Genomic DNA, 26,121 nt, shown 5'->3' on the forward strand with positions numbered 1-26,121 from the left:
GTTTAATACTGAACAGGAGTTAATAATAATTTAATAATGAACCGGCTGCGATGTCAAGTTAATGCCAGAAGTGAACCGATGTTGTTAAAGCGCGATGCGCCGGCGCCATCACTTGGATTTGTTCCTCAGTTGGGGAAATAACTTAATACTTTACTGTTTCATACTCTGTCATTCGACACAGAAAAATGTATATTTTTATTTGTGTACATTCAGAATGACTACAAAATGTCATGCCTTTGAAAAAGAAAGAAAACAACATGATGTGGACGTGTAGAACTTTATCCAAGAGCTGTTGTAAAGCCTATAAACAATCTGTTACAGTAATATGTAACTATGCAAAAGCTGCTTTGCAACCATATTGTTAAAAGCGCTATATAAATGAAGGCGACTTGACTAGAAATCGAATATTCAAGCTGTTTATTCAATTTTCTACCTCAGAATGAAAAACGTTTTAGAAATATTGTTTATAAAACGAAAAAGGAACTCTTTTTTAAATTTTCTACTTTAAATATTAAATAAAAAAACGACTGAACGAAAGATACACTGATTTAATTACACTACTAATTGCAGTCTGGATAAAAAAATTCAAACCTTTATCTAAAATTTATATTTTTATATTTTATATAAATTTAAAACATACTGTCTTTTTCAGACTTTCTTCGATGAACACAAAAATCTTTTGCAGAATTTTCATTGAACAGTCATCAGCTTTCTTTGTCATCATTTGCTTTCATATTTTTCATACAATGGTTGTATAGAATATTTTCACTTTCTTGTTAACTATCCCTTTAATATTTTGTACTTTATGTTAATATTTTGTTTCCCCATGTTGGCAATGTAATACATACATAAATGATATACAGGTGCTGGTCATAAAATTAGAATATCATGAAAAAGTTGATTTATTTCAGTAATTCCGTTAAAAAAGTGAAACTTGTATATTATATAGACTCATTACATGCAAAGTGAGATATCTCAAGCCTTTATTTGTTATAATTTTGATGATTATGGCTTGCAGCTTGTGAAAACCACAAAATCAAAATCTCAGAAAATTAGAATATTACATGAAATCACACAGTAATTACACAGTAATTCCATGGTCATTGAACCAGGTTTTGGTTCTTTTGGCAGTGTGGGCAGGTGCAAATCCTGCTGGAAAATGAAGGAAGCATGAAGTGCTCTAAAAATGTCCTGGTAGACGGCTGCGTTGACTCTGGATTTAATAAAGCACAGTGGACCAAAGTCCTCTTTTCTGATGAGAGCAAATTTTGCATCTCATTTGGAAACCAAGGTCCCAGAGTCTGGAGGAAGAATGGAGAGGCACACAATCCCAGATGCTTGAAGTCCAGTGTGAAGTTTCCACAGTCTGTGTTGGTTTGGGGAGCCATGTCATCGGCTGGTGTTGGTCCACTCAACGCAGCCGTCTACCAGGACATTTTCAGAGCACTTCATGCTTCCTTCAGCAGACAAGCTTTATGGAGATGCTGACTTCATTTTCCAGCAGGATTTGCACCTGCCCACACTGCCAAAATAACCAAAACCTGGTTCAATGACCATGGGATTACTGTGTAATTACTGTGTGATTTCATGTAATATTCTAATTTTCTGAGATTTTGATTTTGTGGTTTTCACAAGCTGTAAGCCATAATCATCAAAATTATAACAAATAAAGGCTTGAGATATCTCACTTTGCATGTAATGAGTCTATATACTGTACAAGTTTCACTTTTTTAACGAAATTACTGAAATAAATCAACTTTTTGATGATATTCTAATTATATGACCAGCACCTGTATACATCATCCAAACCGGAAATTGTAACGCGTGCGCACGCAAAAGTCCGTTTTTTTTTTTTTTTGCAAAGGTCCCCTCAGGGGCTCCGTAATTTAAAAATGAAAAATTAAGAATAATAAAAAAAAAAGATTAAACCATATAAAAACATATTTGCAGATTTGCAAATATAATAGAAATTTGAAACATGGTTCATCACAGATTATTGAAATAAAAGCCATTACAAAACTTACCTATATCCTGCAGATGTCACAATAGCTGATCGTGTCGTTTGCTCAAATCTGTTGACAATAAAATGAGCTTAATGTGTCAATTTACAGATCTGAAGACATCAGCATAATGAATGAGGAGAAAACAGGATCTATTGACATGAAATAAAGAGGCTTTTCAGCTGCTCTGATAATAGTGATGAGCCATAGACTATCAATACTCATTCAACAAGCCATTCAGGATCAGCACATCATCTCACTTTATTATAAGTATTTGCTGCTAGAAACAGATTGTTTGAGTCAGAATATCTGCTGAAAGACTATTAAAATGCTTTAAAATGACTATTATTTCTCAAATGACACAGAAAACATAGTAATAATATAAAGACAGACACTATGACACCCATCTTTATCAACCATTGTAATTTGTCTATATGAATCTAAATATAGTTTGATTTTCTAACAACAACAAAGTAGTTCGCTAACATCTTACTGTTTTGTATGTGAAGAGAAACCAAATCATGAAGACTGTATTTTAGTGAGCAGACACACGAATCGCGCAATGTTTTACTCTTCAGTTAATGCTTAGCAGTGTTCTTGTGAGTAATTCTCAGAGGCTTGATAAATACGGGCCCAGACCTTTATCACTATCAGCACTTCTACCTTTACCCAGGGCTCGACATTAACGCTTGTCCGGGACAAGTAGATCTTTTGAAGGACAAGTAAAAGAGAATTTGACTTGCTCGACCTGACAATTAGCCTGATTAAAACGTCAATGACAACAACAACAAAACTAACTAACTAAGGAATCACTAAACGAGAGAATTCTGATTTTACTACATTTATTGTAAGTTGTGATCAATAGTGGTCGGATAGTAAATGTATTACTGACGGTAACAATGTTAAAGGTCCCATTCCATGGATTATTTTTATTATTTTATTATGTTTCCAGGGGTGCCCTTATAATGTTAGTATGTTTTTTAGATCAATTTTTTTTATAATTTAGAAATAAAAGGCATATTTCCTAGCCTGATTTCATTCCCTGGTTTGAACACTCTGTTAGAAGGGGCGTGTCTGCTGTGAGACTTCAGTGTAAACGCCCACTGCTGTGATTGGCTGACATGCTTGCATATGAAATATCTGGCATTACATGTGGAACTATCTGGAAAACTTTTACTATTACAGCTATTATATGTTTTTACTATTACAACTATCGGGATTAACGAATCATGAGAAGTTTTTTAAGTATTTAGATCTATTTCAATCACATAAAAAATTGCAGTGAGCGTTAAGCAGATGACAGCCTGTTGATCGAGTGAAAAAAGATCCTATCATTGCAACGCAGTTTCTGCACTCACTAATGATTTCACCAATGCAAACATGAGGCATATAAATACAGTAAGAGCTTCGTTGTGCAGTGTAACAGCGTCATTTTTTTCATAACGAGTTTTGGCAAGTGTCCAGATAAACTCGCGCTGTGTGATTGATTGACAGCTTGGACGACTGAGATCTTTGATCGATTTCTGTATATTAATCACAGTTTAAGTAAGATTATTTTCATCCTACTAAGAGAAACGATGTGAAGTTGATCGCTACTTCCATATTAAATCACTACTTGTACTTACCGCTTGTTGGAATATAGTTGAAATTGCCCCCTTCGTCAGTATGAAACGCTGAGAGAAGCCTGCTTGATATTATCCCAGGTTAGAAAAACAGTCCGTGGTGAAATGGACAGAGCAAACTAACAACTTCGAATTAAACTTTTGGGGTATCCGATTATAGATAAACATCAACCGTCTGTTGACATTTCGCCATCAATACGCCTGTGTTCCTGTGGGCGGAGGTTAGTCTAAACACGGTTCTGGTGATGTCACTAATGCAGGTAGTAGAGGGGTGTAGTCCAATCCAGCCGTTTTTTGTAGTCAACTTCTGTTAAATAAAATATCTGGCTTGGCATTGAACTTTGAGCGTTATAATTTTACAGATATTATTTATACTCTAACAACAACATTACACACTAACTAAACTTTGAAACATGGAATCGCATGCAACGGGACCTTTAAGCAACCTCACACGCCGAGTGCTGTTTCCCGAATACCTTCACGATTGAAAATATGACATTGATTTCATTCAACAGTTCAATAAACACTTAAAATTAAGTCCCTTAGTGGAACCATTCCCCTTGGCAACAACTTCTCCCTTCTTATAACACCAGTGACATCCATGTTCCCCATTAAATTGTTTTATATTTTGGACAGTGCCGTGAGCAACACACAGACAAGATTAAACACATGAACATTCAAGCTTTGTGCATTACTGTTAGACATTCCTGCTCTAGCTGAATGCATTTATCGACAAATGGCTGCATAAAATAATTCATTTTGGGCTTAGAAGCACCAAACCACTAACCAGCCAGTAGCACATCTGCTTCTCATGTCTGGGGGAAGCCTGTCGATTATGATTTGGATTGGCCAAATGTGGAAGGGAGATGCTGTAAAAATGGGGATACCAACAACATTCCAAGTAATTGAAATGTTCAACTGGTCTGGATCATTTAGGGGATCTACAGCTTTATACAAGGCACCATCAAATATATCTTGAACAGCTTTTGGCCCTGGTCCATTTGTAATCCAACGCTGCTCTAAATGTTGAATCTAGCATCTTTTCTTCCAATTGTTTTTAATTGATACTTTCATAAAAATGTCACCTGATTTAACAAGTGAGTTCATATCCCCGGGTTCAGACCCATATGAGGCACAGCTGGGATTTCATTTCCGAAGTAATGATGACATTCAGGGCAGATTTACATAATCTCAAAAGAGTTGCAATTAGATTTTAAGAAACGTATATAGGCTACTGCCTTGGCTTTTGGCTTGCTTATATTCAACAATATTATTGATCTGCCTTACTGAAGGTGGACGATGACGCAATTTTCTTCTAGAAACAATCTCTGTTGTATTATTTTCATGTTAACACTGTGAAGCTGCTTTGATACAATCTGTATTGTAAAAAAAAAAACGCTATATAAATAAAGGTGATTTGACTTGACTACTAAGCCAATAAAATGGCGTCCACTATCCAGTGAGACAACCTTTGCTTGGAGAGAGCCTTTCCCTTCAGCTTCCCACCATAACAGACAAAGAGCTGGTCTGAGGTCCTGAAACACTGCGTTCTGTCTACATAAGCATGGAGGGCGCATACTGGACAGAGCAGTGCCAAGGCTGGGTCTGCCTCATACGAGGGCAGCGCTTGCATGTTCACCACCTAATCCCTGAAAGGAGTGGTAGGAACCTTGGGCATGTATTCAGGCCGGGGTCTCAAGATAACGTGAGAGTTAGCCGGCCCGAATTCCAGGCACGCTTTTTCAACTGAAAATGCCTGCAGGTCTCCTACCCTCTTGATGGAGGTCAAAGCGTCCAGGAGCGCTGTCTTCATAGACAGGAACTTAAGCTCCACTGATCGCGATGGCTCAAAGGGAGCTCCCTGCAGGGCTGATAAGACCACTGCGAGGTCCCAAGAGGGTATAAGAGGAGAGCGAGGAGGATTTAGGCCCTGTCCCATTTCTCCCCCCTTAAAACTTCCACTTGGTTTTGAGTGCCCTCGAAAGTAAAGTCCCCTCAACGAGGGAAGTGGAGTTGAAGATCTTTCCCTATGAAATGGGACACCACTATATGCAAATTAGCGCGGCAAACCTCACTACATCACGTGCAGCGTCGACGTGTCTACTATTACTACTATTTTCATTCAGAAAATTTAGACGCTGCCACTTTAAGACCGAATGCAGATCTAATAATACACATTTTCTCCCAACTATTCCACAACTAACTCCCATTTAAGACATAAACTGTGTTAAAGTGAATCTCCAAACCGGTCATTTAGCCATATTTTTGTCTGTATTTGATCGTTTAGATGCGCACATGAAACCCAAAGTATAGTTTGCTTGTCTAGTTGCAGTCCGTTGCCGAACGCGCGCCACCATGGGAACAGGGTCAACGTACGTCTCTTGCGCAGATCATTGTGCTTATAATAGCTCTTTTTACAATCAAACACCTCCCGCAATTTATAATCAGCAGACACTGCATTTTACAACAATCACTGATTGAACTACTGAAGTAAGTGTTACCTGCAGTGGAAGAGCCTCTCCTCAATATTATTAACTCGTCTTTATCTTTAGGTCATGTTCCAAGAACATTTAAACTGGCAGTGATAAAACCTCTCATTAAGAAACCACAATTAGACCCGCATAATCTAGCAAATTATAGACCCATTTCAAATCTACCTTTTATGTCTAAAATACTAGAAAAAGTTGTGTCCACTCAACTGGGCTCTTTCTTGCAAGAAAATGATATCTATGAAAAGTTTCAGTCAGGATTCAGGCCGCATCATAGCACTGAAACTGCGCTCGTTAAAATCACAAATGATTTACTCTTAGCTTCTGACCAAGGCTGCATCTCAATACTAGTTTTACTTGATCTAAGTGCTGCGTTCGATACTATAGATCATACAATACTCTTAGATCGACTACAAAATTATACTGGTGTTCAAGGACAAGCATTAAGCTGGTTCAAATCATACTTATCAGACCGCTACCATTTTGTCTATTTAAATGGAGAAAAATCGATCATAATTCCAGTAAACTATGGAGTGCCGCAGGGATCTGTGTTGGGCCCTCTGTTATTCTCAATATATATGCTGCCACTTGGAAATATTATAAGGAAACATGGAATTAGTTTCCATTGTTATGCTGATGACACTCAAATCTATATTTCATCACGGCCAGATGAAAACGCTAAATTATCCAAATTGACAGAGTGTGTTAAAGATATAAAAGATTGGATGACGCGTAATTTTCTTTTAATAAATCCAGACAAGACAGAGGTACTACTTATCGGTTCAAAAAACCGCCCACAGAACCTCTCACAATACAACTTTGACATCGTAGGATGTCCTGTTACTTTATCCTCTACAGTAAAAGACCTGGGTGTTATACTCGATTGTAACCTGTCTTTTGAAAATCATATTTCGTATGTTACAAAAACAGCCTTTTTCCACCTTAGAAACATTGCTAAGCTACGTAATATGCTATCAGTTTCTGATGCAGAAAAGTTAGTTCATGCATTCATGACCTCGAGATTAGATTACTGTAATGCTTTATTAGCCGGTTGTCCTGCATCCTCAATAAACAAGCTACAGTTAGTCCAAAATGCAGCCGCTAGAGTTCTTACTAGATCAAGAAAATATGATCATATAACACCGATTTTATCATCACTACATTGGCTACCTATAAAGTTCCGTATTAATTATAAGGTATTGCTACTGACTTATAAAGCCCTAAACGGCTTAGCTCCAGTCTATTTAACGGATCTTCTATCACCCTATAATCCACCGCGCTCTTTAAGATCAATAAATTCGAGGCTTTTGGTCATACCTAGGATATCCAGATCAACCAAAGGAGGGAAAGCATTTTCACATTTGGCTCCAAAACTCTGGAATAGCCTTCCTGATACTGTTCGTTGCTCGGACTCACTCTCCCAGTTTAAAACTAGATTAAAGACGCATCTTTTCAGCCAGGCATTCATATAATATTGTTAATCTCACAGTTTCAAACTACAATCCGGCCTCTAGTTCATAAATGCCAGAGGAGAACTGGCCCCTGACTAAGCCTGGGTTCTCCCAAGGTTTTTTTTTCTCCATTAGGTCACCTGATGGAGTTTTAGGACACCATTAGGTCACTTGATGGAGTTTTTCGGTTCCTTGCCACTGTTGCCTTTGGCTTGCTCAGTTGGGGATATTTTGGGGATATTTTATTTTATTCTATCAATCAATAAATTCCACTAGAAACAAACTTTGTTGTATTATTTTATTTTAATACTGTGAAGCTGCTTTGATACAATCTGTATTGTGAAAAGCGCTATACAAATATACTTGATTTGATTTGATTTGATTTGATTGTGCTCAGTGCTGTTTGGGTTTAACGTTAGGGAAAAGTGACAGCGCGATGTGAAGAAAAAGATGAAGCACTAGACGAACACGGCTAGTTTTTAATAGTTTTACCTCACATCTTCTTTTTATAATCCTTGGAAGCCAAAATCGAAAATAAAATTAGATAAACTACCCAGATCAGATGTATATTTGATGGGCAGACTCTCTCGAAGCACTCGGCAGATATCATCAACATCATAGAGATAGCTTTGTGAAATATTTTCTAACATTAGTGTTCAAAACTTAACAGTCCTTTGGATGTGCATCAAAGTAACATATTCCAACATATTTAGAAATTTGAACATGCTTATTTGCGAAAATATATCTACAATTTAATTGTTCCTTTCCAGCGGTGTCCGCCATCTTGTTTAAAAAAATTCACCGGCTTGCTGAGGCCGCAAGGTATCCTGCGTAATTTCATCTTCCACTTCGTTTTAAGCCTGCATCGGGCCTCACTATGTTTTGAGGGTTGATTTTAAGGGGAGAATAGCACTCCCCCTTGCTCTTTAGAGTATTGGGACACCCTACCCCTACACAAGAACGCGCAAAAACAAGGGTTAGGGCAGAAATCTAGGGTAAGGGGAGGTATTGGGACAGGCCCTTAGTCTTCTCGCCCCCCTCAGGAACCTGATGACTGGGTCATGCTGTCCCACCGTTTTCGACTCCACAAGGTCGTGGTGCGCAGAGATTGCAGTTACGTAAACCTTCAGGGTGGAAGGAGACAGCCTTCGTTCTAACCATTCTTGAGGAAGGAGAGCACGGACCCGACCGTGCATTTTCTAGGGTCTTCTCTGTGAGAAGAACACCAGGAGACGACGAGGTTCCACTTCAACGCAGTCAACGCAGACATGCAGTCATAGGTGTGTCTTGTGAACAGGGCCTTAGCAGAATTGATGGTATTCACACCTGACGCGTCCCGTCCAGGACCCACACATGCAGGTACCACAGATCGGGACGTGGGTGCCAGAGGGTGTCCCGTCTCTGAGGGATTGGCTAGGAAGGGTCTGTCACGAGGAGTACCAGTTCAGAGAACCAAGTCCGTGTGGGCCAATAAGGCGCAACCAAAAGGACCTGCTCTTCATCCTCCCTGATTTTGCACAGGACCTGTGCAAGAAGGATCACAGGGGGAAACGCATACTTGCAGAGGCCCCGCGGCCAGCTGTGCGCTAGTGCATCCGTGCCGAGGGTCCCCTCTGTCAGGGAATAAAACAAGGGGCAGTGGGAAGAGTCTAGGGAGGCAAAGAGATCAACCTGTGCATCGCCAAACTGTTCCCAAATCAGCTGAACTGTCTGGGGATGGAGTCTCCATTCTCCAGGAAGTGGTTTAACCCATGAGAGCTCGTCGGCCGCACGGTTCAGCTCTCCTGGAATGTGAATGGCTTGACGCGACCTCAGATGCTTCTGACTCCATAGGAGGAGATGGCGGGTGAGTTGCGACATACGGCGGGAATGTAAACCACCTTGTTGGTTGATATACACTACTGTCGCCGTGTTGTCTGAACGGACTACTACGTGTTGGTCCTTGAGCAACGCCTAGAAATGGTGCAGAGCCAAGCATACAAGCATACCCGAAGGCCCAAACGGGCGCCGTGCCAGAGCACCATGTCCCTGTGTTCGCAAACCTGGTCTCGAGAGTGAACTAGGATCAGCCAGTCGTTGAGATAGTTCAGGATGCGAACCCCGTGTTGCCGGAGTGGCACAAGGGCTGCCTCGACGACTTTCGTGAAGATGCGAGATACAGATTAAAGCCTATATATTTACTCTAGAAACTAACTCTACAAACATTTGTAAAACAGTGATAGATGGGCCTCTTAACCTTTACGCTGAGGAGAAAATCCAATGTAACTTTGAAGGGACCAAGAGAAACATGATTATGTATTTCTACTCAGCATGACTTTTAGATGTAACTGAAGTAAAATTATCAAATTATTTATTCTTGATGTAAGAAGGAGCAGACAATAAAAATGGACAATAAAAGTTTAATACTTGGTGCAGAAAATACAAAAAGAAAGTAAAATTGGAAGCAAATAAGACAGATCTCTCTCTTTATTGACTAACAAGATAATAAAGCATCTCAATCAGCCTCTTCTTCAGCTTCCTGAGCAAGAACAGTTAGTAAAAAAAACACTTGTACTTTTAAACATATAGATTATATTAAGCAACATTATATATGCGATATTGCTCTTTGGGAAGGAACTTCATCTTCGAGTTGATGTGAATCTCACAGTTAAAACTGCTGTTCTTAAAGATAAACTATTTAATGTGACATTTTGACAATGTTTTGTTTATACTTTCGATCGTTGTGGCCAGAGCTGTAGAGTTTTAGAATCGCTCCCCTGAGAAAATTTTGATTTCTCTGATTTACATATGTGCATTTCAAGACATATGAAGGCTAAACAAAGTAATAGCTTAGTAATAGCTTTAAATAGTAATAGCTTTAAAATCATGTCAGTGGGCAGTAGATTGTTAATATCTGCTCTCTCTTCATCTCCATCACTCTTTCTTTTTTTCTCTCAGTCCCTCTACTATGGTCTGTCTCTTCCCCTCCTAAAGCTGAGCTTTCTCTGATATTCTTTTGATTTTTGTCTGTATCAATGAAGAAAGTAAACATAGGCTCAACTGATATTCATATACCGGTACATCAGTTTTCTTGATTATTTTCGTAATCGTATTTTCGTTATGGTCACTTATCATTTCTATCCTAAAATAGCTGTCAAATATGAAATGTTTAGTTTAGCTATATTTGATCTCACACTTCATGACTGTTAACTGAAGCGCTAGAATATGCGCTCAGCAGCTTCTGTGAACATAAAGCCCATCTACTTTAATTGGTCATCTCAATATTCTGATGTTGATGAGCGGCGACAGAACGCAGAGCTCAGACGAGGAGATCTTGAAGCTGTGCAATATCCTTGCAGCACTAAAGTAGAGTTAATACTATATTAGGGAATTATTTCACAACCTTTATTATATACACCTTGGAAGTATACTGAAGTCTGGAGCTCGGTGACTTCATAACTGGCTACAGCCGTGGTTGAGGCTGGTTTAGACAAACTAATAGGAAAGAGAGGTGGCATCGCACTTGAAAGTGCTGGAACTGAATATAAGCTACTTAATGTGAGTTTTTGTATGACTGTGTAGAGCAGATGATTGAGTGAAGCTCTTCCCACATGCAGTGCAGTGATACGGTTTCTCTCCAGTGTGGATCCTCTCGTGTGTTTTCAGGGATCCTGACCGATTGAATCTCTTGTCACAGTGTGAACACTTGTAAGGTTTCTCTCCAGTGTGGATCCTCTCATGTTTTGTTAGGGATCCTGACACACTGAATCTCTTGTCGCAGTGTGAACACTTGTAAGGTTTCTCTCCAGTGTGAATTCTCTGGTGCCGTTTCAAATCTTCAGCTGTGATAAAAGTCTTCTCACACTCAAAGCACATATGATTTCTTACACCAGTGTGTATTTTCTGATGTTCTTTTAAACTCTGCAGACGTGAAAAACTCTTTCCACACAAAGAACATGAATGTGGTTTCTCCTGTGAATGAACTGTCATGTGTCTCTTCAGGGCTGAAGCCCACAAAAATGTTTTACCACATTGATCACATTCATGCAGTTTCTCTCTAGTGTGGATGATCATGTGTTCCTGAAGGGTTCCTTGTTGTGTAAAACTCTTCCCACACTGATCACATGTGAACGGTTTCTCTCCAGTGTGGATCTTCATGTGTTCCTGAAGGTGTCCTTGTTGTCTAAAACTCTTCCCACACTGATCACATGTGAACGGTTTCTCTCCAGTGTGGATCCTCATGTGAATCTCGAGACTCCGTTTGCGTGTGAAACTCTTTCCACACTGAGTGCAAGTGAAAGATTTCTGAGATCTTCTTTGATGTTTCTCCACTTCATTCACTTCTTCATTTTCATCCATCGGGCCTGAAACTAAAGTTAAAAAAGTGCTCAGTAAATCAATAAAAGAAAAATGATGTAGTGAAAAAATAAAAAATAAAACCCAGATGTAATGGCAGAAAGTACTGAGTTTTGTTCAAACAACTGTTATACAAGATTATGATTATTTTGATCCATTATGTCCCTGGAATTTTCCATGAAAGGAGTACATTAATGTACTAGACATTATTTTTATTTATTCATTAAAGGCACAAATCTATAGAGCCCCTAATAATTGGATATTATGATGGGAGGAAATAATATTTCAATGCTTTTGTGTTCCCGCAAGAAACTTTTTGATACTCACAAAACCTCAGAGATATTTGCGAGTAAACGCAAAATTTCTCGTGGGAAGGCAAATGCTTTTGAGAGGGAGATGTGCGGGCGTCCTCAGGCAGTGGTTCAGGCTTTAGTGGCTTTGTCGAATAAAGAAACATTATCAGCATGCTGGTGTAAAACTGTATATTTCTCATCTATTACCACTAGGGCTGCACGATTAATCGAAAAAAAATCAAAATCTCGATTCAAACATAAATGCGATCTCATTTCTTAATCATGGCAATTCACTTCCGTGTATTTCCCTGCATTCAGATCTCTGCAGAAAAAACAGCCAAGCAGTCTTTGTCTTCGGTTGCGCGCCTAAACGGCCAAATAAACACAGAAATATTTCAAAATGCCAAGTCGAGTATTCCCGTAAACACAGTAGATGTAAGTGCTATGTACATTCTGTGCCAATTGGAGCAAAAAGCACAGGTTCTATTTAGTTATTTTTATTTAGGCTATTAATGTTCTCTTATGTTCAACAACATAAAGCTTAAAATTATTCACTTTAAGGGGTCTAAAATAAAGAAAAGAGACAATTTTTGTTACTCCTGCACTTTATTATACTGAATGTCCTTTGTTTTTTTGTTGTTGTTTTTTTTGTACTTGAATGCAATAAATTTTGTTTGAAAAAATGAGAATCGTGTAAGAGAATCGTGATCTCAATTCCCATGGAGAAAAATCGTGCAGCCCTAATTACCATCCATCACTACCAACCACGGACAGTTAGTATTGTAAAAAATATGTGGGAGACCATTGCAAGTTTGTGACTATATTTTAGGGGTGCAACAGTACATGTTTTCACACAGAACCGTTCGGTACGGATGTCATGGTTCGGCGCATGCAGTCGCACGACAAATACATTAAGTCACAGGCGATCCAGGCTCAAATCCAGAAGGGGGCATGACACTAGGCATGCTGTAATGCTGTTTGCTAACAGTAAAATGTGCAGAAGAAGAAGAGACAATAGATCGATATGTTTACGTCTCTCAACCAGTGTTTCAACTGCGGAAAGAAATCAATAAAACAGCTTGAGAATAATTTCTGACATTTACCTCCAGCTTTTAGTGTTGCATTTAGAGAGGCATTTCATATATGCGCTATATTAGTCTATTCATTATATTTACTTAACCTGTTAATAATGTTTTGATTATTTATTGTATGTTTAAATAAATTTGTCATGAAAACAACAGCCACTGAGTAAATGATTCCATTTCTGTCCAATGACTTGGACTAGAAAATGTACTTTATAATTAGATTTAGCAAGCAAAACCTGCCGTATGTGCAATTTACAGTACATTTTTTTTATTTGAGTGTTGATTATTATATCTAAAAATAAATAGCACATAGTTTGAGCTCTGTTGTTAATTGCAACATTGTAATTCTAACATTGGATTATAGAAGTCTATAAAGTGTTATGTGTATGCTAGGCCAAAGAGATGTGTTTTTAGTCTAGCTTTGAACTGACAGAGTGTGTCTGCTTCCTGGACAATGGTAGGAAGATTGTTCCAGAGATTTGGTGCTAAATAGGAGAAGGACCTATCGCCAGCAGTCGATTTAGATATTCTAGGTATTATCAACTGGCCGGAATTTTGAGATCTCAATAGGCGTGAAGGACTATAATGCGTTAAGAGCTCGCTCAAGCACTGCGGAGCTAAACTCAGGCATGAAAACAGGTCAGGGGTAAAAAAGGTAAGAAGGATGCGGCATATACCACAAATTAAAGCTTGGCGAGCCACATGAGGCTCGCGAGCCGCGCAATGAATAACACTGCACTGTTCCTGCTCGCTCAGCGCTCACGGCGCCCGCGCCCGCTCGCGATATCATCTCGTCCACTTCTATGTCAAAATTAAAAATAATTACATTGGCAACATCGCTGTCTGTATCTGACAGGACAGTTAACATTGTAAACTAACTTACCTCAGGCTTGCTTTCCGACGTGCGGTTCTTTGTTCGGCAGTGTGTGTCCAGTTGTCAGACTCGCGGTGTAAAAGACTTTGAAAACATTTCTGCCCTAACGTTACTCTGACTCGTATTGGCTGTCATGTTTCGGCATTAGGAATGATGATTGTTTTTTAAAGCTGCGAACTTTATGGTAACTTTATATGGGATAAATGCTGGCCTCGGCTACGCTCACTTGATTGCCCTGTGCTAAACCAAATGCATAAAGACGAAAGTTGAAATCCACAGAGGTCCATTTATTTTAATACAGCATTGTCCATAGTTTCCATCAGTGTAACAATACAGAGCGCCGCGCACAAGCGGTGAAAAACCCTTTGCCCTTCCGGGTCAAACACCTGTAAACAACATTGTATCTGCTACCTTTATACCTAAGGCCAAGTTACAGACATACGCCAACCAGTGTTAAACAACGGTATTACAACCCAAATACAAAGCAGCATTTTGGCTCTAACACACCGGCCCCTAATTGTTGATGATCGGCAGACACAACAATTCAAACAAATGAAACAAAGGAACCAAGTAAATATCATGAAAATCAAATTGATATCTTCACATTTAAACCCCATACACCAAACAAAGTTTGGTCACGGGTCTCTCAATGATATTAGATTTTGTCTGCAACTTCACAGAGCATACCAAGCCCTGCTTATCAGGAAAAACTTCAAGTACTCTGGCGAGTGACCAAGAACCACGAGGGGCCGAAGCATCCATGACGACCACAATATCTCCAGTCTTCAAACTCCTCTTCTTGTCGTTCCACCTTTGCCTCTCTTGAAGTAGAGGCAGGTACTCCCTCACCCATCTCTTCCAAAACAAGTCTGAGAGGTATTGCACCTGTCTCCACCTTCTTCTTACGTAGAGGTCATGAGGCTTGAACAATCCAGGTGGTAAGGCTGGCTTCCCCTTAAGCAAAAGTAGATGGTTGGGTGTAAGTGATTCCAAATCATTTGGATCATCTGACAGTTTGGTAAGTGGCCGGTCGTTCAAGATGGCTTCTGCTTCACAGAACACTGTATGCAAACCATCATCATCTAGCGTCTGCTGACGTAGGACAGGGCTAAGGACTTTTCTTACGATGCGGATCATCCTCTCCCACACACCGCCATGATGGGACCCAGCTGGTGGGTTAAAACTCCAGCGAATTCCAACTTGGGAAAGGACTCCTTCAATCTGCTGATGGTTAAGTGCAACGAGAGCTTCCTTCAGTTCTCGGTTCGCCCCAACAAAGTTTGTACCGTTGTCAGACACCAGGTGAGTTACTTGCCCTCTTCTGCTTATAAAGCGCCGCAGAGCATTGATACAGGCGTCAGTTTCCAAGGACGCCGCAACTTCTAGATGGACAGCTCTGCTGGCTAAACAGGTAAGTATAACTCCATACCGTTTACAAATTCCTCTTCCTTTCCTCACTTCCAAGGGACCAAAAAAGTCCACTCCCGTGTTGGTAAAAGGGGGTAGAGGTCTGGCTGAATTCTCATCTCTGGAAGATCAGCCATCTTTTGTTCCAGAAGACCTCCATTGTAGCGCCTACAGAAGCTGCACTCAGTAATAACTTTTCGGACGGCCGCATTCGCCTTAGTAATCCAGAATTTCTTCCTTACTGATGACAACGCGTGAGCACGTCCAGCATGGCCCAGACTCTGATGAACATATTTGAGGATGAGCGTTGCTACATGCTGCTCTTTGGAGAGGATAATGGGATGTTTAACTTCCTCAGGCATCGCTCCCCTACTCAGCCTTCCTCCAACCCTCAATAAACCATCAACTAGGACAGGGTCCAGCCTATATATTGGACTCTGACGACTCACCGCTGCCTTCTTAGAGGACAATGAAGCAATCTCCTCCTCAAATCGTTTCTGCTGGCAATATTTAATCACTACAGCCTCTGCTTCTGACAAGTCATCTACAGTCAAGGTTTTACTCCTAGGAATCACAATGAACCCTTTCCCATCAGTCTGCCTTGAACTGGATTGACTAGTTTCCTCTGACTGGATTACCAAAGGCTCCTTTAGCCGTTTTCTCCAGCGAGCCTTTTCCAACAACACTGCCTTCAAACGGAGAAACCAAGCGGCTGTCCTCTTGAGCTTCCTCCAGTCAGAAAAGTAGCTAACAAGCTGGTCAGTGGGCTTGACTAAGTCACACACATTGATCGCATTTGTTGTGGCCTCTCTTCTCACCTCTTGGTCATCAGGATTCAATGAAGCATCCAGGGCAGTGTTAGGCCAGTCCTCCTCCTGCTCCCACAGAAATGTAGGACCTTCCCACCACCTGTTGGTCTGTAGAAAGTCTGCAGCCATCAACCCCCTCGATGCGTCGTCAGCCGGATTGTCCTTGGAGCAGACATGCCTCCATTGCCAGGGTTCTGATGCCTCTCGGATGGTTGAAATTCTATTAGCCACAAATGTGTGAAACCGTCTATCCTCATTCTTGATGTACTTTATAACGGAAGTACTGTCTGTCCAAAAGACCAAATCTTCCAACCTGAAGTTTAATTCCAACTTTAGCATTGAGTCTACACATACAGCAAAAACTGCTGCTGTTAACTCCAGTCGTGGAATAGTGATGGTCTTCAACGGTGTCACCCTAGCCTTGCCAAGCAGAAAGGAAACTCGGATGTGACGTTGCTGGCTCAGCATCCTCAAGTATGTAACAGTCCCATAACCAGCTTCACTGGCGTCAGCGAAGTGATGCAGCTGGGCTTCGGCGACCTCACCGAAGTCCACTGGCTTGACACATCTTGGTGCCTCAAAAGAATTGAGCTGGTCCAGGTCTTCCAACCATACTTTCCATTGGTTTAAGATGTCAGATGGCAAGGTATCATCCCATGCACATCCTCTTCGGCATAGTTCCTGCTGCATCACCTTTGCAGGCAGTGTCACTGGTGCCAGGAAGCCTAGGGGGTCATACACTGAGCAGATGGTTGACAGCATACTACGTCTGGTAAGTGCCTGTTGCCTCACTTCGATCTTAAATTTGAAGGAGTCGGTTTCTACAGACCACAATAGACCCAGAGCTCTCTCCACTGGCAGCTTGTCCCGATCCAGATCCAACTCCTTTAAATCCTTAGCCCTTCGCTCTGTAGCGATGGCATGCAAGACGGCGCGGCTGTTGCTAATCCACTTCTCCAAGACAAAACCTCCTTTCTGGCACAGTAAAGTTAGGTCTTGGATCATCTGGATAGCATCCCCTTCGGTGGAGGAGCTCTTCAATGTGTCGTCCACGTAAAAGTTTTTCTTGATGGCTTGACATACATTGGCAGCAAACTCAGACTGATGATCATCAGCGCTTTTCCTCAGTGCATAGCTTGCACAGCTGGGAGAGGACACAGCACCAAACAAGTGAACGGTCATCCTATGCTCCACCAAGTCCTGGGTAACATCTCCATTTGGCCACCAGAGAAAACGGAGGAAGTCCCGGTCTTCTTCTGCAACCTTTACCTGGTGGAACATGGCTTGTATATCGCCCATGAATGCTACAGGTTCCTCTCTGAAACGAAACAAGACCCCAAGCAGCGAGCTGGTGAGGTTAGGGCCCTGAAGCAGCTCCTTATTCAAGGTTACTTCTTGAAAAGTGGCTCCACAATCAAACACAACCCGAAGTGTTCTTTTCCTTGGGTGGTGGACCACATGGTGGGGAATGTACCACACTCTTCCAGGCTCACCCTGAAGCTTCTGCTGGGGCACAAGCTCTGCATAGGTGTTAGCGATAAGGCCGTTCACATACTGTGCATACTCCTGGTGCAAGCTGTCATTACTCAAGAACCTTCTTCTTAAGCCCTGCATCCTTTGCTTCACCACAACCAAGTTATTAGGCAGAGAAACATCCTTTTTCTTGAAGGGTAACTTTAAACAGTACCTTCCATCTTGCAGCACTGCTGAATCCTCCATGATCTCCATAAATCTGATGTCGTCTCGAGACATTTCCCTTTCCTCTGCAGCCTTCTCACTGAAGTCATGGTTGTATTGACTGACAAGCATTTCTTCGAGCCTTTGCAGAGAGATATGGTTCACTGTGGCTGAGGATAATGATGCATCACTGTTTCCACTCAGTGGGCCATTAACCACCCATCCCAACACTGTCCTAATAGCGTACGGGCCATCCTGGCTGCTATTAATGACCTCCCAGGGTTCTAATACCTTGGGTGCGTTAGTTCCGATTAAGAGGTCAACATCTGCCTTCACACTTGGGATGCGCACACTTGATAGATGAGGCCACTTAGCCAGATCCTCCGACCGTATCATATTATCCACAGTGACTGGCATTTCTTTCTGTGTAAATACCTCAGGGAGGGTATAATAATCATTACCGTCCAAATTAGACACCTCCAAACCTGACAAACAAAATGATGAAACGACCCTTTCTTGCCCCATTGTGTGCAACATGAAGCTTGTTGCTTTGCCTGTGATGTTCAACTTCCGCATCAGATGTTCAGAGCAGAATGTGGCGGAACTTTCCGGATCTAGAAAAGCATATGTTGTTATTACCTGGCTTCCCTTTGCCGACTTCACCTTGAAAGGAAGAATGGATAACACACTCTGGTCCTTACCGGCCCCTGTATGTCCACATGTTTGAGGAGAGGACTGTTGCTGGCCAGGTGAAGCTGTTAACTGTTCCTGAGTCACTTGTCTTTTAATGTGTAACACAGTAGGGTGAGATTGTCCACAGATTTAACATGCCAAGCGACCCTCACAGTCCCTGCTCATGTGGCCGGTGCGTAGACATGCAAAACAAACTCCCTTTTGTCTCAGGAAGAGAATCTTCTCCTTATGCATTTTACCTTTAAATTGCTTGCACTCCTCCACAAGGTGGCGACGATCACACCAAAGGCACTTAGCTTCCTCCATGTGCTCTGTACCCAACGGTTGCTCCTTTACATCCTCAAACAACTCTTCAGTCACAGCAGCAGCAACAATGTTACCCCTTACATAGCTCCTGGGCTGTGAATTAAACCGTGAAGGAAGCCTTGGTGCCGAGGAAGTATGTGGATCCTGTATGTCGCCAAACAGAGGGTCGGAAAGGATTTTGACACGGCGTTCAATAAACTGGACCAAGTCATTAATGTGGGCTCGGTCATGAGACCTTTCCATGATGTCATGAGCTGTAGTTCTCCATTGCTCTCTCATCCTATATGGCAGCTTGGAGATAATGGTCCTCATATTGACAGGCGTGTCCAGTTCCTGCACATAATGAAGCTCCCCCATTATATTGCAGCAGCCACGTAAAAACAATGAATAGTCCTGTAGTGCTCTTAAATCCTCTGCCTTAACCACTTGCCAGGCCAATGCCTTTTTCATATAAGCTGTGGCGACCTTGTATGGATTGCCAAAGTGTTCCTGCAGCAGACCTTTTGCCACTTTGTAGCCATGATCAGGCGCCATATGCTGACAGCTACACACCAACTCTTGTGGCTGACCTCTAGTGAACTGCTCTAGATAATAAAGACAGTCTGCACTTCCAGCTTTGCTTTCCACACCTTGTTCAAAGGCTCTGGTGAACGATCTGAACTGGAGAGGGTCCCCATCAAACACAGGAATCTCTCTTAATGGCAGAGATGATACATGATGTTGACGAACCAGGGAACCACGGTGATGTCATTTTGTCTTTGCATAATGGCCAGTAGATCTGGGGAATGAGTTCCATTGGCTGACTGGTCTGTGTAAAGCCTTTGCGGTTCGTGTTGTTTCACGGTTGTCACCTGCTGCTGATACTCGGCTGGTTCCAATGTTCCTTGCTGTAGCTCACGTGGATCGTACTGATGTTTAGAGGCATCCCTACACCACAGCTCAGTTTGCCTTTTAAGCACGTCTGGTGACAACGGGTTGTTAGGTGGTAGCGGTCCTTTGACGGAGACATGTTGTGTTAGCTTTGATAATCAAGGTTGAAATTCCTTTGTTGTAGGGTTTAAGACACTTCTTGATTGCATTTTCCTTTTTTCTTTTTCCACATATGAATTCATGCCATTTGAGGATGCTACTGAACAACCTTTCTGATCGGCGGCCTGTAGCACAGACAACCTAGCAGCAGATGCAGCCAACTCTGCATCTACATCAAGCTGCTCCCTTCTCCTCCTCAGTTGCTGTTCCTGTTCCTCAAGAGCGTATCTTTCTTTCAAAGCTGCAGCTCTTGCCACCAGTGCAGCTCTTTCGGCCTCAGCCTTTATCCTAGCTGAGGACGTGCTGGATCTTCCACTGCTAACACTTTTACGTGACCGTTTGCTACTGATATTAGACGCACTGTCATTTTGATTGACACCATCCCCACCGTTGCCATTTTCATGTACAGCTTTAAAACCCACATTTTCTTTAGGCCTTACATGAGCATTTACATTTAAACCAGCATCAAACATTTCAGGTGACACAGTTGACAAAGCAAAATTACCATTTTCAGAACACTTTGCAACAAAGCCCTTTGTTTCAGAAATAACATCATTGTTAGCTATCATCTTTGCTTTAAACCAAGTTTCATGTTTTTCCTTTTCATCAATAGGCAATAAACTCAACAAAGACTCATGAATACGTTTTGCATCGTTACATGTTTCTATTAGTTCCTTCAGAGCATTTTGTAACTGTGATTTTTGATTTTTTAAACCTTGCATTGATTTTCTAATTATGCTGGCGTTGTCCAGTTTAGACTTTCTATCTGCTTGCAACGTAGTTAGTTTATCAACAAGCAATTCTGCACGTTTAGAAACCTTGTGATCACCAACACTAACACTGCTGGGTTTACTAACAGCTTGCATTGCAGTCTGTTCAATCACGGGAGATTGTTTATCCATGATAAACAATATGTCAAACGATTCGCTTTTAAGTCCGTAGGTCTAACGCAAAGTTCGCAAAGTCATAAAAAGTCTCCGGTCAATCTGCCGGTGTTTAACACGTGTGCTTGTTTTTGTTTTTTTTATACCCGGGTATGTGTGCACACAATTTAAATGGCCATTAAAGATTGTAGCGCTACAAATACCTCTTTCGTTGGGCGCCGTGCAGTCATCAGATGGTCCCTTGTACTCCGTGGTCTGATTTCGGTATCCAACCAACTCCTTATCACCAGAAAGCCCACGTTATATCCAAACAATAATCCACAAAGAAACCGACGGCTCTTCGGCTGCTCTCAATTCCATGCATGCATGCCGAAGACTCCGACGTTTGTAAACAAGGTCCGAGTTGATGCACGGTTTTTGACTAATATTAAGGAGTTCGTTTTAATGCCGAACTACTTAGTTGTTTGAACCCGGGGAAGGCGTGTTTGACACGCTATGTTACTACGCTCACTTGATTGCCCTGTGCTAAACCAAATGCATAAAGACGAAAGTTGAAATCCACAGTGGTCCATTTATTTTAATACAGCATTGTCCATAGTTTCCATCAGTGTAACAATACAGAGCGCCGCGCGCAAGCGGTCAAAAACCCTTTGCCCTTCCGGGTCAAACACCTGTAAACAACATTGTATCTGCTACCTTTATACCTAAGGCCAAGTTACAGACATACGCCAACCAGTGTTAAACAACGGAATTACAACCCAAATACAAAGCAGCATTTTGGCTCTAACAGGCGTAATTTAGATATATTTTTAAGATGAAAAGCACAAATATTCAATACTTTAAAATACTTCAAAACAAAAGGCATATTTATTTTAGGGGTCCCTACAAGTAGTAGGAAATTACTAGTCATCCAATTTTTTATATCAGCTATGCATTCCGTTAATTTTGTGAATTGGTAGTTTTCGTTAGATTGTGAAGAAATATACAGCTGAGTATCATCAGCATAACAGTGAAAACTAATTCCATGTTTCCTAATGATATCACCTAATGGTAGCATGTACAGAGTGTGTGTGTGTGTGTGTGTGTGTGTGTGTGTGTGTGTGTGTGTGTGTGTGTGTGTGTGTGTGTGTGAGTGAGTGTGTGTAGCATGTACAGAGTGAACAGCAGCGGTCCTAGTACTGAGCCTTGTGGTACGCCATACTGAACTTGTGATCGATAAGACATCTCTTCATTTACTGCTACAAACTGATAACGGTCAGATAAGTATGATTTAAACCATGCTAATGCAATTCCACTAATGCCAACATAATTTTCGAGTCTATTTAAAAGAATGTTGTGGTCAATGGTGTCAAACGCAGCACTAAGATCGAGTAACACTAATAGAGAGATACAACCACGATTGGATGATAAGAGCAAATCATTTGTGACTCTAATGAGAGCAGTCTCAGTACTATGGTACGGTCTAAATCTTGACTGGAAATCCTCGCAGATATCATTTCTTTCTAAAAATGAACACAGTTGTGAAGATACTGCTTTTTCTAATATCTTCGACAGAAAGGGTAGATTCGAGATCGGCCTGTAATTGACTAATTCTGTAGGATCAAGTTGCGTTTTTTTAACAAGCGGTTTAATCATAGCCAGCTTAAAGTTTTTCGGTACATATCCTAGTGACAAAGATGAATTAATGATATTAAGAAAAGGATCTGTGACCTCTGGAAGCATCTCTTTCAGTAGCTTAGTCGGTATAGGGTCTAACATACATGTTGTAGGTTTAGATGATTTAATGAGTTTAGTAAATTCTTCCTCTCCTATAGCAACGAATGAATCAAATTTTTCCTCAGGGAGACTACAATGCACTGCCTGATGCGATACTGTAGTGGACGGTTGCATAGTTATAATTTTCTCCCTGATATTATCAATCTTGTTAGTAAAGAAGTTCATAAAGTGATTACTGCTGTGTTGCTTGGAAACTTCTGGGGTTGAGGATTTATTTTTCGTTAGTTTAGCCACTGTTTCAAATAAATACCTAGGATTATGTTTATTTTCTTCTAATAGGGTTGAAAAATAAGCAGATCTAGCAGCTTTTAAGGCCTCTCTGTATGCAATCGAGCTCTCCTTCCATGAAATGCGAAATACCTCTAGTTTTGTTTTCTTCCAGTTGCGCTCCATTTTTCTGGCTGCTCTCTTAAGGGCCGAGTGTGCTCGTTATAACATGGTTATATTTTCGTTGCTCGTTATAACATGGACTATTTTCTTTAATCTTTAATGCACAGCTGGTGTAGGATTACAAATTTATTAAATGTTTAATTTAGTTTTTCCACTGCAATAGTATATAAACTGATAAAGTTTAGTAGACTGATTTCAGATGATTATTGAGTCTCCAGCAAGAGTCTCCTTTCCGGCCAGTCCTGTTTTCTCTATTGTGTTTTAAATGAGTCAGATCACTGAGATTCTCACCTTTCGGAGGCCAAATGGCTTTCGGAGCCCCTGGCCCGTTGAAGCGTTAGATTGATTGGATTAGCTGTAGGGGAGACTTTCACCTTTTGTCTAAAAAATCCTGAGCCTGAACTTTCTGTGGCTCAACCAGGACTTTTACCAAGCCCGTTTCAGGCATGAAAATGGGTCAGGGGTGAAAAAGGTGAGAAGGATATTACCCCTTTAGGGGGGTCCGGGGGCATGATCCCCCGGGAAGAACATTTTGAAAATTCCATATTTTAAAAGCATCAATCTGATGCATATTGAGATGCATTTTTTTTGCCAACCTTGGGAGAGCTGGAGAAACTTAACTTCAGCCATGAGTCAAAAATATTATGGCCTCCTTACTTAGTATTATGCAAGCCATTTATGCCAGCCTGTCACTGGGTCTAACATTTACAGTATATGAGGCACAATGTGGTAAGGGCACCACAAATGGCTTAATGCAAAACCCCCACAAGATATGGTGGACATGCTGTAACTCGTCTACTCTCCCATCGTGATTGACAGCCAAAACAATGTTGTGTAATTCAGATTTGAATACATTTTATTGGCAAAGATAACCTAAAACACACAATACAGTGGTCTCCAGCACAGTGGCGGAGCCAGAAATTCTTTAAAGGGGTGGCACTACCCAGAGTGTCTTTCCAGTGCACACCTGTCTCACCGCGCGCACGGCACGTAGCGGAGCGGGGATGGTCCGACACCGTGCTCTCGTGTGGGGTACCGGGGATGGACAGATCCGATGCAGCGAATAAAATCATGAGAGCGACAGAGCCTTTTAGTGCTTATTTTAGCGCCGGTGATAAGCGCGGCGACGCAGCGACCCCGTTCGCCCGACTTTACTCCACAGAATAAGCATATAAACTCTACACTCACTGTGGATTAGTCGTAGCACTTGCTTCTCTTCGCCTCTTTATCCGATGACTCGTCTGGTCGATCATTAGCGTCCATTTTGCAAAACTTCTTTTGCATAATCCACAACAACAGGCCTGTCTTCCACCTGCCCTGCGCCCATCGCCTCTTCTTTTAGATGTTTAAAGTTGTAAATAAGCCATTAACACTAGCTACAGCATCCACGTAGTCATTGTTTTGGTTTCCGAGAGAAGCACGTTAGAGCGAGGCTGCGTGTGAGATGTATTCAGGGACCGTAAGAAGTGCGAGAAAGGCGAGTTTTTTTCACAAATGCGCGGAAAATCGGGACAAATATATAACAGTCGAGTTCTCCAGCGGGTGGCAATAGTGGTGACAGGTAGGTTGAAGGGGACCGGTGTGTTATTCAAGTCAGATTAAAGTGCCTCCGACTGTAATTTGCAGCCTGATAAATACATTTTGCCTGCGCCGGAGGCCGGACCTGCCCTCATGCCGGAATACTTTAAGCCCTGAATTAATAATGATAATAATAATAATAATTTTATTATTATTATTATTATTATTATACTGATAATTTTTCGTCTTGATGTCACAACAAAAAGGAAAATGACTCATTGGAAAAACGATTCATTAAATTGACTCAGAGTCGACTCCTACTTTTGAGAGACAATAACTTTTTTTACGGTGAACTTTCATATATAAAACTTGTATATTGACAAAAACTTGATGTTTTTGTTCACTTAGCTCTATGTTACACACTACATGAAATAACATAATAGGTGCCCTTTAATGTTCTTCAGCCTCACTAATGAAGAATCAGGAATAAACACCAACCTCTTTGTTCTTCAGTGTGTTTCATTCTGCAGTGTTCTGGATCTCTCATGTTCTCACTGTCCTTCAATAAACTCTGTCTTTGCAGATTTCAGCTCTTCCTGATGGTTTGATGCTCGTCTTCACATGTAGCTGATGGGAATATTTCAGCACTTATTGGTGAATTGCAGTGGGAGGAGCTTCACTGACAGAGGAGGAGCTTCACTGAAGGAGGAGGGGCTTCACTGAAGGAGGAGGGGCAGATCTGACAAAATCAAGAAGAAATCACTTAAGAATAAAAAAAAAAATTAAAACATAAAAATATATTTACAGGTTTGCAAGAAACAAATGGCGCACCAATAGGCTACAGTTAACTCAACTTTTTTTTTTTTTTTATTGAGTTGCATATGAAACATGGTTCATCACAGATTATTGAAATAAAAGCCATTATGAAACTTACCTATATCTTGCAGATGTCACAATAGCTGATCGTGTCGTTTGCTCAAATCTGTTGACAATAAAATGAGCTTAATGTGTGAATTTACAGATCTGAAGACATCAGCATAATGAATGAGGAGAAAACAGGATCTATTGACATGAAATAAAGAGGCTTTTCAGCTGCTCTGATAATAGTGATGAGCCACAGACTATCAATACTCATTCAACAAGAATGTAGAGAATACAAGAATGATACAGTAAAATATAACAACAGTAATATAAATGTAAATATAAAGACAGCCGCTGATGACATTATCAACCCTTGTAATTTGTCCACATGAATCCGATTCCCTAATAACTTCATAACAACAAAGAAGTTCGCTATAACATTACCGTTTTGTATGGGAAAAGAAAGACACACGATGAAAACCATTCTGAAAAGACCCCGTAAAATGTTGAGTAAACTTTATAGTGCAGTTACGAGATTTAACGTGTGAACTGTTTACCTCAAAAGACTCAGGAGACGCGCGACCGCGAAAGTGGTGACGTCATCACCACGAGACGAAATAAA

At 41.0% G+C, this 26,121-nt stretch overlaps 1 long non-coding RNA gene across 1 annotated transcript; it reads right to left on the reverse strand.

The window, feature by feature from the left end:
- Nucleotides 1–9,945: 9,945 nt before the first annotated feature.
- Nucleotides 9,946–26,106, reverse strand: LOC308701510. The gene is made up of 4 exons (XR_014031461.1): nucleotides 26,057–26,106; nucleotides 25,573–25,620; nucleotides 25,137–25,377; nucleotides 9,946–11,911 (listed from the first exon to the last, which is right to left on the reverse strand). It is a non-coding gene; the product is annotated as an uncharacterized lncRNA (long non-coding RNA).
- Nucleotides 26,107–26,121: the final 15 nt, after the last annotated feature.

Source organism: Scardinius erythrophthalmus (assembly GCF_964197995.2).
Source record: "Scardinius erythrophthalmus genome assembly, chromosome: 14".
NCBI lineage: Eukaryota > Metazoa > Chordata > Actinopteri > Cypriniformes > Leuciscidae > Scardinius > Scardinius erythrophthalmus.